The following is a 17,066-nucleotide window of genomic DNA, read 5'->3' as shown; positions in this document are numbered from 1 at the left end:
GTGATTCCTCGCTAGGACTGCCACTCGCGGCCATTGAGCCTATCCTGGAGAGCAGTGTGTTAGAATATGGCCTTAAACAAGAGGGGAAGTGAATTGTTTATAAGAGATTTTCGAAAACTTTTGAAGGTTTAATGAAATTCTGTGTAGAAATCAAAAAGAGGAATCAAGTTAGCCAAGAACACAAACTATTTTAAAGAAAAACACAAAAACAATCGGTTGTTTCTTCAAATCAATCGGTTGTTTATACCAGTTAAAACTTAAACAGTTTAAAAACATAATTTAAAGGAGTTCAGAGAAAGAGAAATGCACACAAATAGTTTATACTGGTTCACTCTTACAACAAGAGCTACGTCCAGTTCCCATAAACCACTGGGTAATCCACTAAGCAATCAAACCAGATTACAAAACACCACACACCAAAGTAGTGACCTTGAATCCCTCAAGAAACACACTACCTTTGGCAAATCACACCAAGAGTATTGATCTTGAACACCTCAAGAACACACAACATTCCTTGGCAATACAACAACAAAAATACAGAAGATTGAGAAAAGATTACACTTGATCAAAGAACAATCTGAAAAGAATACAATTGCAATCCTATTCCACTCTCACTAGAAAATCCAAAGCTTGATGTGAATCTTGAAAACTTGAGATCAAATATGTCAAACTGAATTTCTCAAAAATGTTTCTTACTCTTTAGAAACATATAACAAACTATTTATATTTTTCAAAGATTGGTCAAAACATTTAATGAATGAGCGTATTCAGTTAGAAATCATTTAAAACAGATTCACCATTCAAAACAGAATTCTATTAGAATTTTCAAAGAAACAATCGGTTGAAACCACGAAACAACCGATTGATTTGGTTTAATAGTTAAGTTAACCAAGTCAAACAACTTTCAACCGGTTGATTCGACAAAACAACAGGTTGTTTTTCACTTAGTTGGAAAAACATTTAATTTCAAAAATCTTTTAATTCACATCAATTTTAGATTCAAAAAGAGTGGATCACACTTTAATCTACCTAGATCTCACCCGCATACAACAGCAACACCAGCCTTTCATCAAACACCTTGGATTTGGATTCTTCAAAGCTCTTGATCACTCTTGATCAACAATCTCCCCCTATTTGATGAAGACAAATCCCTGGTTGCTTGTGTTGGTCTTGTTTGAATCTAAAACAGCACCTGCAAAATAGAAACTATGCAATCAAGAGCATCTCTAATAGCAGGTTATGGTTACACATCAACTAGTTTTCTACATAACCACGAGAGTAGAAAAACCAGCCACAAACTATGCCAAAACACACCAAACTGCAGCACCAAATCAAACATCATATGCATCATAAACTTAAATCAGAGTTTATAGCAGGTTATAGCAGTTTTAAGACAACACATAAACCATATTCCCCCCCTATTTGTCTTCACAAATAGAATTAGGAAGAAAGAAAAACATATTTAAGAAAGGGTTTGAGAATCAAGAATGTCTAACTCATTTCTTAAAAAGAAAAACCTATCTTTTGGCCAAGGTTTTGTGAATATGTCAGCAAGTTGCAGTCATGTTTCAATGAATTTCATCTCATAATCTTCATTGTTCACATGATCCCTTATGAAGTGATGAAGAATCTCAATGTGTTTTGTTCTTGACTGTTGAATCTGATTTTATGTGAGATTTATAGCACTTGTATTGTCACAAATTTAGTCTCTAAAATAGTTTATATAGTAACTAATCATTTTTTGTCTTTATAATTGGTTTCTATTTAATGATTTTCTTATACTGTAACCCGTCGTAGTTGTTATTGAGTTTTACAATAATTTTTGTGTAGGATAAAGTATTTGAAACTCGTGAAGAGATAACAAACCCAAAATTTGTAGAAATATATACTTATGTATTTTGAAGAGTATTTCAAAAGATAAAGTTCCAGATAGTATAATAAATTTTTTACCAATTATTAATTGACTTTCAAGAATCGAAGCCTTTTGAGTTAGAGTATTTTTAGTAGTGCAAATCTACTTGTTTCTAATTCATGTTTTCATAATAAAAAAAAGTTATGAAAATGGATTCCTTTCTATAATGCTTGGAATAAATGACACTTTTTATGATTAGCCAAGTTATTATTTTATTAATTGAATGATGGACATGATATGGAGACTAATATTTTCTTAACTTCTCCTAATGTTTTTATCTTTCTTACTATGTAATATTCTCATCATTTCGTATATCTTCTCCTTTTTAAATAATTAATTTGTTTCACAATGCAATCATCATTATTTCTAAATAACTTGTATCAAACACATCCATTTAAAATTGGATTTACTGTAAGAAAGGAGAATAAGAAGAAAAAAAAATACTTAACATAAGAGATTTAAAGGTATAATTACCTTATTCACTAGTAAAAAAGGTACAATAATGACGATTAATAAGGACATATAAAGACGATTTCGGAACCGTCGTTGTTACAGGTGTTATTATAAATAATTCATTTATAACGACGGTTCTTGAACCGACTTTATACTAGTAAATAACTATTTTTTATAAATATTTTTAAAGGCAGTTCCTTTGGGAATCGTCATTGTAAGTATGTTTTCTTTTTAAAAAAAATATTTTTAAAGACAGTTCTAGGTGGAGCCGCGTTATATGTAAGTTTTTTTAAAATAAAGAATGTTTTAATATATATATATATATATATATATATATATATATATCAAACCTGTATAAAATATCCAATTTCCAGAAAATAAAAGCATTTAAAATCATAATTTAAATATGGAAAATACATACAAAAAATTATAACATTCTACAAAAAGTTTTGGTAATATATGAAAAAGTTCTCACATTGACCATGTTGTCCTCACGTACTCCAATGCTTCCGAACCTAGCGGTTGTTGGTCATTGAAAAATTGTGACATTTGAATTTTTTTTTTAATTAGTGCATGAATAATAAACTCTGAATTTTAAAGTGTTTTTTGTATTGAGGTATTACTTGATCCTAACCTCTATCACTTGTAGTCGACATCCACTGCATAACATAATAATCGCACTCATAACTTCCAAATTGCTTGTTGGACTGCACGTGAAAATAAATATAATAAATGAATGAATGAGACACATTAAATTGAGTGAACATATATACTTTAAATACCTTAAGGTACATCTAAGTGAGTTTTTGTGTGTTTGCACTTTCCCTCCCACTCAACATGTTATATCCAGAGTAAGCACTGAAATAAGAAGATTTCATGTTAGAATACATAACATTATATAATGTATAAGTGATAATAAATGTTAAATGAAATTGTCGTACCTATCTATAATGTGTTTAAAAAAGGTAGGGGGTTTCTTATGCAGGGAGCAAAAACATGCAGCGGTATGATCTTGAACAGATATGATCAATAGTTGTCAATGACGCCTATATAAAAAACCAATTAGTTTCTCTTATTTCAATAATTTAGTATAACTTATTTAATAAATATGGACTTATTCATGGATGTATGAAGCAAAATAAATTCGTTTTCCTCCATTCTTTAAGGTAGTGGTGATGTCTGTTTGTGTTTCTGAATTCTTGTTTCCAAGTGATTGAATGAGTTGAGGGTCTAAAAACCCATATATATTTTGTTTCCCCTCATTGAAGCATAATCCATAAATATACCTAAATTTCAATAAGTTAGTACTAATATATTCAATAAATCAAAAGTATAAAGATTTTAATATTTGAACTTACATCATCCATAATTGTAGAACTGCTATGTTAATCTCTTGATTTCTAGATGCAAGGTCCAACAAATCAGACATGTGAAAGTACAATGGTACATCACTATGCCTTCCAAAAGCATTGGCATCCCATGGAACCTCTACGATGATTGTATCTAAAGTTGTAGCAACTTCTACCAATGTCGCCACAGGATCATCAGTGGAGAATTTTTTCTTCTTTCGCAAAAAGGCAGTTTTGTCTTAGGTTCTTGCTACTCATTAACAAACAAATAATTAAATTACTTATAATGTAATATGTAATCCTATTAGTGCAAAGATATACCGTAGAGTCTATAGGTCTGACGAGATTTCTAGGTCAGGCAAAGAAAGTTTGTAATGTCTTTGCTACAATTGTCACCTCTAATATCGGCACAGGAATTGCAACATCACCATAAAGGACCTTCTCCACCGTGACCTTTATCAAATTAGAAGCAAGAGGCACATTGTGTAACATTGTGACCCCTTCATAACACTTACCTAGGGCAACAAATGGGGTCAAAGAATTATACTCAACATATAACTCACATTGGCTAGTTTAGCCAATGTCATCCCCCGATAGATCAACCGCCGAACAACTCCCTTTAGTGTTAACTTTCTTAATAGGAGGCGGAGGTGGTTCATCTTGTACCATAGTAGGTGGTTGTTGCGAGAGTCCTAAACCCTCCCACCACTTTTCAAACTCCCCATCCATCCTCTTATTAAACTCCTCCATTAAGCTTTCTCTAATCTCTTGAGTTACCTCAACCTTTATCTGTTGACATAACTGTAGTAAATACTCTTGGCTAGGTTGACTAGATGATTGTTCCTTGCTATGTGAAGAAGGTCCAAAGTATGATTGAATCCCAACCCCATATCCAGCTACACGAACACGTCCAAGATGCTCAGGTCGTCCGATAGCAACATTAAGAATATATTTGCGACCACATGGAATAAAAGTGCCCTGTGTTGATTACTGTTAGAATGTATGGCTTTAAACTAGAGTGGGTGTGAATGGTTTAAAGAGGGTTTTCGCAAACTTTTAAGTCTATAATGAATTTTTTTTAAGAAAACTTGATTCAGAATTCAGTTTGCCAAAAACACAAAGCAATTTAGCATAGCACCAGAAAAACAATCGGTTGTTTCGCAGAAACAATAGGTTGTTTATACTAGTTCACAAATATAAACTGAAATTAAAGAGTTCAGGGGATAAAGAGATTGTACACACAAGTTTATATTGGTTCACTCTTAAACCAAGAGCTACATCCAGTCTTCCCAGAAACCACTGGGGAATCCACTAAGCAATCAACCCTAGATTACTTACAACACCACCAAAGAAGTGACCTTGATCCCTTCAAGACACACACTTCCTTTGGCTCAGCACAACACCACTAAGAATGTTAATCTTGACAACCTCAAGAACACACAACACTTCTAAGCTTCACACACAGAGTTTTCTCAAAGTACAAAAGGATTACACTTGTTACAAAAAGATCTGAATCAATACAAGATGAAAATCCTATTCCACACTCTTTTGATCCAAACAATCTCTAAGCAAACTTCAACTCTTCAAAAGTCAAATTAGTGAAAAACTCAAATCTGTTTTTCTTTAATTAAATCTCAGTTCTTGTTTGTTACATAATCTGAACAAACTATTTATTGCTTTCAAAGACTGGTCAAAGCATTTAAAACTGGAGCGTAATCAGTTATAAAATCATTTTAATGCTCAGTCAAAGCACAAAACAATTTTCTGTTATGGTCCCAAAACAAACAATCGGTTGAATACTCGAATTAATCGGTTGTTTTGGTTTGACAGCAAGTTAACCATCAAAAACAGTTTTCAACCTTTCTAAAAACACCTAAGTATAAAACAATCGGTTGTTTCGACAAAACAACAGGTTGTTTTTCACTTTGTTTGAAAAACACTTTCAATAAAAAGGTTTAAGAATGCTTAAGCTTTGGATTGAATCAAGAGTGGATTTACACGGATAATCTACCCCAGATCCTATTCTAAAACACCTTAGCAACAACAAGCACAACCAGCCTTCCATCAAACTTCAAAGGGTTTGGATTCTTCAAAGCTTGAACACACTTGATTCAACAATCTCCCCCTATTTGATGAAGACAAATCCCTAGTTGCTTGTGTTGGATTTGATTGAATCTAATTCAGTTCTTGCAAGACAAAGTTTAAGCAAAGCACAATATATCTTATAGTGGTTAGAGCAAAAACAGAAGCAATAACATTAACACCAACAAAAATAAGGCTTACTTGAACACTCATACACAATCATAGAGTTTGCAGAAATATTAAACAATAATGAAAGACAACACAGCATAAAATCTCCCCCTATTTGTCTTCACAAATAGACAAGAAGAAGAGATATAAAGATAATTGTTCCAGATTATACAGAATTGAAAAACAGAAGCACTTAAACTGTTACAAGGTCAAAAACAATCGGTTGTTTCGTGAATTCAACGGTTGTTTTTCCTTTAATCATCCTTGCTATACTGGAGTTCAAAAATTTGATTCTGAACAACTTCTATCTGTTCATCCAAGGTCATAAATCGTGTATCCATGTTGTTGAATCTGTTGTCTATACTCTGGAAGTTGCTTACACACAAATCATGAAGATTCCTTTTATTCTCGGCAAAACCAACAAGCCTATTTACCATGTATCTTTCAAAATAAGACATGGATGGCATTTCATCTCCTTGATTCCCTGCACTGGTTCCAACACCTAGATTGGTTTGAGGCTGTTCTTCATGGGGAAAATCCATGTCAGCAGCTTGATCTTCTTCATCAAAATCAGCAGCTGCAGCACTTGATGAAGCACCATGATCACCATCTCTGCTCACCCATTTCCCATTTATTTTGGTGAATCTCATCTTGCTAAGAGAGCCATTGTTCATCTCTTGTGTTGACTTAACCAACTCATATGTCTCGTCCTCAAGATTCACTTCAAAATAGAGCAAGAATTTAGAGATTAAAACAACATATGGATAGTGATAATCACTTAACCTCATGGCTTTTTGCATGTGTTCTTTGATTATGTGGATCCAGTTGATTTTGATCTTTTTCATGATGTAGTAGATGTATACAAGGTCTTCTTCTGTTAGGACAAAATGGTTGCTCCCCCTTGGAGTAAGAATCCAAGTTACAATAAGAGCAAGCACCCTTTCATCTAGCTTTAAGCCTTCAACCGAACAAGTTCTCACTTGGGCATTTTGATTCTTCAAGCAACTCTTGTAGTATTGGACTTTGTTAAAATCCTCCACTACTCCAAGATTTCCCTTGTTGATTCTTAGACCAACATATTTCAGACCAACAACAACAGTCCACACATCATGAGTGATCTCCATGTCAACTCCCTTCACATGAGAAACAAGATTGTTTCCCTCAAACATGAGATTGGTGTAGAACATCCGGATCAAATCAGGGTAAATGTTTCCCTTCATCTCCAAGAACCTTCTTAGTGATTGGTCCTTGAGCAGCTTCCTCATATTGTCTAGCTTTTGGCTTTTCAGCCAATCAAAGGAAACAACTTTGGGGTTGTTGATCACCTTTGTGCTAGTTTCAAACCTATACCTTTCAATGAGCTCATTGTCTCCAGAAAACCAGCCCTCTAATCTCCTTCCAGACCTTACATCTCTGGTTTTGACCCTCTTTGATGTAGGAGGAGTTGATTCCATGACAACAGAAAAAGAGGAAAAGAAGACTCACACAAGAAGAGCAAGAGATGTTGCAAGAGATGACTCAATTGATTGTTCTTATGAGAGAGAACAACTGCAACAGAATTTAAAGAAACATAGAACCAAACTGCATTCAATGATGTGAGTAGAAAAGACTTGACCAAGACCTGCACAGAAAACGTCAGAAAAAGCAGAAAATCACATGGTCATCACATGTGATCTTTGACTAGTCATAAAAGCTCTTAAATTTTCAAGATTTTGGAATATATTCCTTTATGACATGTTGTAACTTCCTCCAGAACGTGATCAACTTTCAACACTACTTTATTGACTAAGGATTCTTTCATAATTGAGATCTGCAATAGACAGAATTCAAAAAACAATTAAATCCATTCTTTCACAGTGTTGTCAGAGAGGAAACAATCGGTTTTTTCGAGGAAACAATCAATTGTTTTTCTGTAGCAGCAAAACAGATTTTGAATTTTAAGAATTTGCAAATAGAATTCAATGTAGATGAAATTAAGCATTTAACCAGATATATTAAGCATGAATATGAATTTTAAAAGGAACAAAAGATAGAGATAAGGAAGGTCTTATCATTTATGATGTTCTTCAATGAGTCATATGACTTTGATCAAGAAGCCTCTTTTGACTATTAAGAACCTTGGACTGATACATAACATTGATTCAGCTTCAATGTTAAACTTTTCCTTCCAAGAACCTGATCAGATGACTCAGTTCCTCATATTCTTCTAGATTTCCTGCATGAACATGAATTCAAGCAACAAGGTTTGGTCCCCTTACAAATGTGGGTACATTTGGTTTATTTTTATCATTTGAAACCTCACAACCTTTGGGAATCCATTTCATAAAGCCCCTGGGAACAGAATATTTCCTTATTTTGCAGAATCTAACAGAATGGCCTTTCTTCATGCAATAAAAGCATGTAACAACCGGTTGTTTCGACTTAACAATCGGTTGTTTTGAAAAATTCTTTGAAAACTTATCTTGTTTGTTTTGTGGATTAAAACCTAATCCAGCTCTTCCAAAAACACAGTTTTGAGATGCCAAGACATTCTCAAAGTTGGATTTTCCTTTTGAAAACTTATCCACAGTACTCACAAGATAATGCACTTTCCTTTCAAGATTTTCACAATTTTCACAAATGAGAGTGTCACATTTGCAAGAAGACTTTTTGCAATGAGTTTCTAGATTTTCAAAAACACTTTTTGATTTTTCCAGCTCTTCTTCAAGTGCCTTAACTCTCTTTTCAAGCCAGCTGTTAAGCTCTTTCAATTGGTTGTTTGAAAGAACCAATCTATTAGCTTCATCATGTGTTTCTTGAAAAGCTTCAAGCAATTCACTATAATTTTCAACATTTAGAGAAGCACATGAACTTACATCACTTGAGCTGCATGACTCATCATCTCCTTCTGCAATCAAGCATATGTTTTCCCTTTCTTCTTCACTTGATGATGAGCTTGATGAGGAGACTTCATTCTCATCCCAAGCTATGTAGGCCATTTTTGACTTTCCCTTCTTTTCTTTGTAGCTTGACTTCTTCTACTTGCTTTCTTTATTTGGGCAATCTGCCTTTATGTGCCCTTACTCACCACAACCAAAACAAGAATAGTTATTGGAATTAAAATCATTGGATTTTTTGTTTCCATACTTTTCCTTGTTGGTGTCTTTGTTGCGGTTCCTTTTCAAGAATTTGCTAAACTTTCTAGATAGCAAACTAAGGTTCTCTTCATCACTGGATTCTTGTTTGTTTTTGTGCTTGACAGCTTTTAAGGCAATACTCCATACATGCTTGTCATCACTTTCTTGAACATTGAGTTTATTCATCTCCAACTCATGTTCCCTAAGCTTGCCAAACAAAGAAGCCATACTCAATGATGTTAGATCTTTTGATTCAGATATAGCAGTTACATAAGGTTGCCAAGACCTATCAAGACATTTGAGGATCTTGATGTTTAGCTCTTCTTTTTCAAAGGTTTTCTCAAGGCTCATGAGGTGATTGATGATGTGAGTGAACCTCTTTTGAACTTCAGCAATAGTCTCACCCTTGAGCATTCTGAACATTTCATACTCTTGGATTAGAGTATGCTTTCTAGCTCTTTTAACCTCATTAGTACCTTCATGAGTTACCTCCAAGGTGTCTCGCATTTCCTTTGCTGATTTGCATTGAGAGACACTGAAAAATTCATCTGAATTCAAGGCAGAAGTTATTATGTTTTTAGCAATGCAATCAAATTTGGCCTTCTTGCTTTCAGAATCAGTCCATTAAGACCAAGGTTTTTCAATGGAAGATCCATCTTTTTCAAATTTTGGAACAAAGGGGCCATTTTCAATTGCATCACAAATACCTTTGTCAAGTGATTCCACAAAGATTTTCATTCTGACTTTCCAAAATTGGTAGTTCAAACCACAAAATAGAGGTGATCTGTTGATTGAAGCACCTTCCCCTAAAAGTAATCTATCAGCCATATAAAAACAGTTTTAGGATCACACTTGAATAAATTTCAAGAACCAAGCTCTTGATGCCAATTGTTACAATGTATGGCTTTAAACTAGAGGGGAGGGGGCTGAATGGTTTAAAGAGGGTTTTCACAAACTTTTAAGTCTAGGATGAAATTCTTTTAAGAAAACTTGATTCAGAATTCAGTTTGCTAAAAACACAAAGCAATTTAGCACAGCACCAGACAAACAATCGGTTGTTTCGCAGAAACAATCGGTTGTTTATACCAGTTCACAAATATAAACTAAAATTAAAGAGTTCAAGGGATAGAGAGATTGTAGACACAGGTTTATACTGGTTCACTCTTAAACCAAGAGCTACATCCAGTCTTCCCAGAAACCACTGGAAATTCACTAAGCAATCAACCCTAGATTACTTACAGCACCACCAAAGAAGTGACATGGATCCTTTCAAGACACACACTTCCTTTGGCTCAGCACAACACCACTAAGAATGTTGATCTTGACAACCTCAAGAACACATAGCACTTCTAAGCTTCACACACTGAGTTTTCTCAAAGTACAAAAGGATTACACTTGTTATAGAAAGATCTTAAATCAATACAAGATGAAAATCCTATTCCACACTCTCTTGATCCAAACAATCTCTAAGCAAACTTCAACTCTTCAAAAGCCAAATTAGTGAAAAACTCAAATCTGTTTTTCTTTAATTAAATCTCAGTTCTTGTTTGTTACATAATCTGAACAAACTATTTATTGCTTTCAAATACTGGTCAAAGCATTTAAAACTGGAGCGTAATCAGTTATAAAATCATTTTATTGCTCAGTCAAAGCACAAAACAGTTTTATGTTATCGTCCCAAAACAAACAATCGGTTGAATTTGGGTCCATTTGGTTTACTATTTTCATTTGAAACCTTACAGCCTTTAGGAATCCATTTCATAAAGCCTCTGGGAACCGAAAATTTTCTTATTTTCCAGAATCTAACAAAATGGCCTTTCTTCATGCAATAAAAGCATGTAACAACCGGTTGTTTCGACTTAGCAATCGGTTGTTTTATTGGCTTTCTTGAAAAACTTTTTGAAAACTTATCTTGCTTGTTTTGGGGATTAAAACCTAATCTGGCTCTTCCAAAAAAATAGTTTTGAGATACCAAGACATTCTCAAAGTTGGATTTTCTTTTAGAAAGCTTATCCACAGTACTTACAAGTTAATGCACTTTCTTTTCAAGGTTTTCACAATTTTCACAAATGAGAGTGTCACACTTCCAAGTAGAGTTTTTGAAATGTGTTTCAAGATTTTTAAAATCCCTTTTAGATTTTTCCAGCTCTTCTTCAAGTGCCTTCACTCTCTTTTCAAGCTAGCTGTTAAGATCTTTCAATCGGTTGTTTGAAAGAACCAATCGATTAGCTTCATCATGTGTTTCTTGAAAAGCTTCAAGCAGTTCACTATAATTTTGTTCATTTAAAGAAGCACATGAACTTACTTCACTTGAGCTACAAGATTCAGCATCTCCTTCAGCAATCAAACATATGATTGCCCTTTCTTCTTCACTTGATGAGGAGACTTCATTCTCATCCCAAGCTATGTAGGCCCTTTTTGTCTTTCCCTTCTTTTCTTTGTAGCTTGACTTTTTCTCCTTGCTTTCTTTATTTGGGCAATCTGCCTTTATATGCCCTTGCTCACCACAACCAAAACAGGTATAGTTATTGGAATTAAAATCATTGGATTTTTTGTTTCCATACCTTTCTTTGTTTGTATCTTTGTTGCGGTTCCTTTTCAAGAATTTGCTAAACTTTCTACATAGCAAACTAATGTTCTCTTCATCACTATCATCACTGGATTCTTGCTTGCTTTTGTGCTTGACAGCTTTTAAGGCAATACTCCTTACATGCTTGTCTTCGCTTTCTTGAACATTGAGTCGATTCATTTCTAACTCATGTTCCCTAAGCTTGTAAAACCAAAAAGTCATACTCAATGATGTTAGATCTTTAGATTCAGATATAGCAGATACCTTAGGTTTCCAAGACCTATCAAGACACTTGAGGATCTTGATGTTTAGCTCTTCTTTTTCAAAGGTTTTGTCAAGGCTCATGAGATGATTGATGATGTGCATGAACCTTTTCTGAACTTTAGCAATTGTCTCACCATTGAGCATTCTGAACATTTCATACTCTTGGATTAGAGTATGATTCCTAGCTCTTTTCACCTCATTGGTACCTTCATGAGTTACCTCCAAGGTGTCCCACATTTCCTTTGTTGATTTGCATTGAGAGACCCTGAAAAATTCATCTGAATTCATGGCAGAAGTTATTATGTTTTTAGCAATGCAATCAAATTTGGCCTTCTTACTTTCAGAATCAGTCCATTGAGACCAAGTTTTTTCAATCGAAGATCCATCTTTTTCAAATTTTGGAACAAAGGGACCATTTTCAATTGCATCCCAAATTCCTTTGTCAAGTGATTCCACAAAGATTTTCATTCTGACTTTCCAAAATTGGTAGTTCAAACCACAAAACAGAGGTGGTTTGTTGATTGAAGCACCTTCCCTAAAAGGTAGTCTATCAGCCATTAAAAAACAGTTTTAGGATCACACTTGAATAAATTTCAAGAACCAAGCCCTTGATGCCAATTGTTAGAATGTATGGCTTTAAACTAGAGGGGGTGAATGGTTTAAAGAGGGTTTTCGCAAACTATTAAGTCTAGAATGAAATTACTTCGAGAAATACTTGATTAAGAAATCAGTTTGCCAAAACACAAAGCAAATAAGTACAGCACCAGAAAAACAATCGGTTGTTTCGCATAAACAATCAGTTGTTTCGCATAAACAATCGGTTGTTTATACCAGTTCACAAATATAAAAATTGAAATTAAAGAGTTTAAGGATAGAGAGAATGCACACAGAGGTTTATACTGGTTCACTCTTAACCAAGAGCTACATCCAGTCTTCCCAGAAACCACTGGGGAATCCACTAAGCAATCAACCCTAGATTACTTACAACACCACCAAAGAAGTGACCTTGATCCCCTCAAGACACACACTTCCTTTGGCTTAGCACAACACCACTAAGAATGCTGATCTTGACAACCTAAAAAACACACAGCACTTCTCAGCTATACACACAGAGTTTCTTTCAAAGTACAAAGGATTCCACTTGTTACAGAACATATCTGAAATCAATACAAGATGAAAATCCTATATCACACTCTCTTTGATCCAGCAATCTCAAACTCAAATCTATTTTTTTTGTGATTAAATCTCAGTTGTTTGTTACACAATCTTAACAAACTATTTATTTCTTTCAAAGACTAGTCAAAGCATTTAAAACTGAAGCGTATTCAGTTATAAAATCATTTAATGCTCAGTCAAAGCACAAAATAGTTTTTTGTTATGGTCCCAAAACAAACAATCGATTGTTTTCATGAATCAATCGGTTGTTTTGGTTAGACAGCAAGTCAACCATCAAAAACAATTTTCAACCTTTCTAAAAACAACTAAGTATAAAACAATTGGTTGTTTCGACAAAACAACAGGTTGTTTTTCACTTAGTTTAAAAAACACTTTTCAATTAAAAGGTTTGAGAATGCTTATGCTTTGGATTCAATCAAGAGTGGATTTATACATAAAATCTACCCCAGATCCTATCTAAAGACAGCTCAGCAACAACAAGCACATTCAGCCTTTCATCAACCTTCAAAGGGTTTGGATTCTTCAACGCTTGAACACACTTGATTCAACACTACAGTGGTTTTTAAAATAACTAATGTGGTCAAGTTTTTTTAAAAAGTATGCAATTTGGTCCGTTCTATTAGATTGACATCAACGGTGTTAATTGGTGATGAAGTGGCGCGCAATTTGACACATTTATGCATAGATTGAGTCCATGTATTATTCCAAGTTTATAATTAATTATTAATTATATTTATTTTTAACTTTTGAATATTATCACTTCATCTGCATAAACCCTACTCCCAAACTCATAAGCAAATATTACCTTTCCATCTTCACAAACCCTAATCTCAAACTCATAAGCAAAACCACAGCTCATGCAGGTTCAATTTTTCGTGGTTCCCGTCTTCTAGTTCATCAAGCAATACGATATTGATGTCCAATACCCATTTATTGTGTTCCTTTTGAGCTTTGGAGGCAAAGGAGAGTGTGTATGTGGAGCGGGCGTGGGTGGCGAGGCGGAGGGCGTAGTGGAGAGAGCTGTAGAATTTAAGGAGTTGGCTTTAGTGGTGGGGAATTGGAGGGCAGGTTTTGGGAGAGGAAGCAGTGGACTCACTTCTTCACTAAATCTGAAATATCTTGTTGGTCTTCTTCTTCTTCTTCCTCCATCATTATGCTTCTTCACCAATAAAGCTTTGGAAGCCCTTTATTTTTTTAAAAGGTTGAAACTTCAATCTCTTAACTCAACAACATTCTCTTAAACAACAATATCAAATGTGTAATTGCAAATGTGGAATTACAAATCTCCAATTCAATTTCCTCTTTACATCAATTTTCCCCCTTTTTTTCTTTAGAGGGTGGACCCTTATGTCTTAACAATTTCTTCTCAGATTCATCAATTCACTAGGTTTCACCTTTTCTCTTGTATTCAACACAACTACAAAGAAACTTGGGATACAATTTTGATTGGTTCAAATATAAAGCTCTTTTTTTTTCTTCTTGTCGTTTGGTTTGGGTTATAAATGAATTTAATTTAGTTAAAGGATTTAATTTAAATTAAATCATAATGGAGAAGAGTGTTAGAATAATAGATTACACAAGACACCTCTAAATAAAAATCACTCGTTATGCCACGCACTCTGCCACGTACTCACCAGTTAACGTTGTTCATGTCAATCTAACATAAGGGACCAAATTGCATATTTTTTAAAAAAACTTGGGACCAAATTGATTTTTTTTAAAAAAACCATTGTAGTAAATTGAATATTGACCTTAAATGTAGGTACCAATAAGATAATTTTACCGAGATTTAAAAGCTTAGTGAAATAACATATGAAAGAACATGTTAAAAAAAAAGGCTACAAAATAATTGTGTCATTTAACGTGATTTAAGAAAGAAATTTGAAAATTGCAAACAATTGGAATCAATCATACTCATAAATTTTGAAATTGGATTTAGTATTATGATAATAACTAAAAGTAGATATGCTCAAACAATGGGAAGATCTATCGTCATTTAGGAGGACCAATCAGAACATGGTTGGTTGTTTTTGTGGAGACTTTAATGTTGTAAGAAGGGAAGATGAAAGGAAAGGTATCAGAGGGGGATCCAGCCAGAGGAAGGAGATGAGTGGCTTTAACGGTTTTATTGATACAAACTGTTTGGTGGACATTCCAACTGTGGGCAAAAAATATACCTGGTTCAAACCAAATGGTACTGCCAAAAGTAGATTAGATAGATTTCTTGTGTCTGAAGAGTGGATTCAGATTTGGCCTTTCTACAAGCAATATGTACAACAAAGAACTGTGTCCGATCACTATGCCATTGTGGCAAAATATTGGGTTAAAGATTGGGGTCCTAAACCCTTTCGGTCTATTGATGCATGGTTTCTGGAGCCAGGGTTCAAGGCGTTTGTACAGGAGAAATGGGGCTCATACAATAGCCAGGGAAACAGCATGTCTAGTTTTAAAGAAAAACTAAAATCTCTGAAGGCAGATCTCAAAGTGTGGAATAGGAATGTCTTCGGGTGTTTACAGACAAGTCAAAGGAAAATTCAGATGGAAATTGAGACCCTTGATACTAAGGACGATAATGAAGATTTAGAGGAACATTATCGACTAAAGAGAATGGAGTTACTGAGTTAGCTGCGAATGGTTGATAGTAAGATGGATTCCCTCTCAAGACAGGAAGCAAGAGCAAATTGGTGTAAATTTGGGGACATGAACTCCAAATTTTATCATTCGGCTATTAGATGGAGAAGACTCAAGAACGAAGTTAAAGGTGTGGAAGTTAGGGGGCAATGGTGTGAAGAACTGGAAGTAGTGAGAAGGGAAGCTAAGTCTTTGTTTGAAAAAAGGTTCACAGCTACACAAGACTTTGGAGTTAATTTGGGTTCTGTGGAGTTTAAATGCCTTCCCCAAGAAATCAGCATAAGCATGGATACAAGTTTCACAGAGGAAGAAGTAAAAGAAGCCATGTGGCAATGTGAAGGAACAAAGAGTCCAGGCCCGGATGGATTCAACTTCACGTTTATCAGGAACTGCTGGGATTGCCTTAAATATGACATTATGGAAGCCTTACATTTGTTCCATGAAACCGGAGTTATACCAAAGGGTTGTAACGCTTCATTTATTGCTTTGGTACCTAAAGTGTATGACCCCCTCTCTTTAGACCAGTTTAGACCCATTTCCCTTGTAGGTACATTTTATAAGATCGTCTCTAAGGTCCTAGCGGGACGTATGAAGGGTGTCCTCCCTTTGGTTATTGATGAAAACCAATCAGCTTTTCTGAAGAACAGAGGTATGCTTGATAGCGTGCTCATGGCAAATGAGGTGGTGGAGGAGGTTAGGAGGAACCGGAGAAGTGCACTTTACTTTAAAGTGGACTATGAGAAGGCATATGATTCAGTAAGGTGGGACTTCTTATTCAACATGCTCCAAAGGTTAGGCTTCCACAACAACTAGGTGAGGTGGGTTAGAGGATGCTTGGAATCGTCATCCATTTCAGTGCTTATCAATGGAAGCCCAACAGAGGAATTCATTTCGTCAAGAGGGCTGAGACAGGGTGATCCTATGACTCCTTTCTTGTTTCTGGTGGTTGCTGAAGGTTTGGCTGGGCTTGTGAGACAAGCGACTAAGCAAAATATGCTCACAGGTGTGAAGGTGGGGAGGAAGGAAATAGAATGCAGCATGCTTCAATTCGCGGACGACACCTTATTCATGTGTGAGGATATTTTTTCCAATGTGTTCACGATAAAGATGATCCTAAGATGTTTCGAACTAGTTTCAGGTCTGAAAATTAATTTTTATAAGTCGAAATTGGCAGGGATAAATGTGGACAGGTTCACCTTAGAAACCTACGCCAAGTCTCTCAATTGTTTTACAATGGATGCCTTTCAAGTACTTGAGGTTAGAAGTAGGAGGTAATCCAAGGAAGGTACAATTTTGGGAGCCGGTTGTCAGTAAAGTCAGTGCTAGGCTTAGTACTTGGAAAGGGA

This window comes from Phaseolus vulgaris, chromosome 8, assembly GCF_051622355.1.
Source record: "Phaseolus vulgaris cultivar YP4 chromosome 8, ASM5162235v1, whole genome shotgun sequence".
Classification (NCBI taxonomy): domain Eukaryota; kingdom Viridiplantae; phylum Streptophyta; class Magnoliopsida; order Fabales; family Fabaceae; genus Phaseolus; species Phaseolus vulgaris.
Note: the sequence above shows the minus strand (reverse complement) of the source record.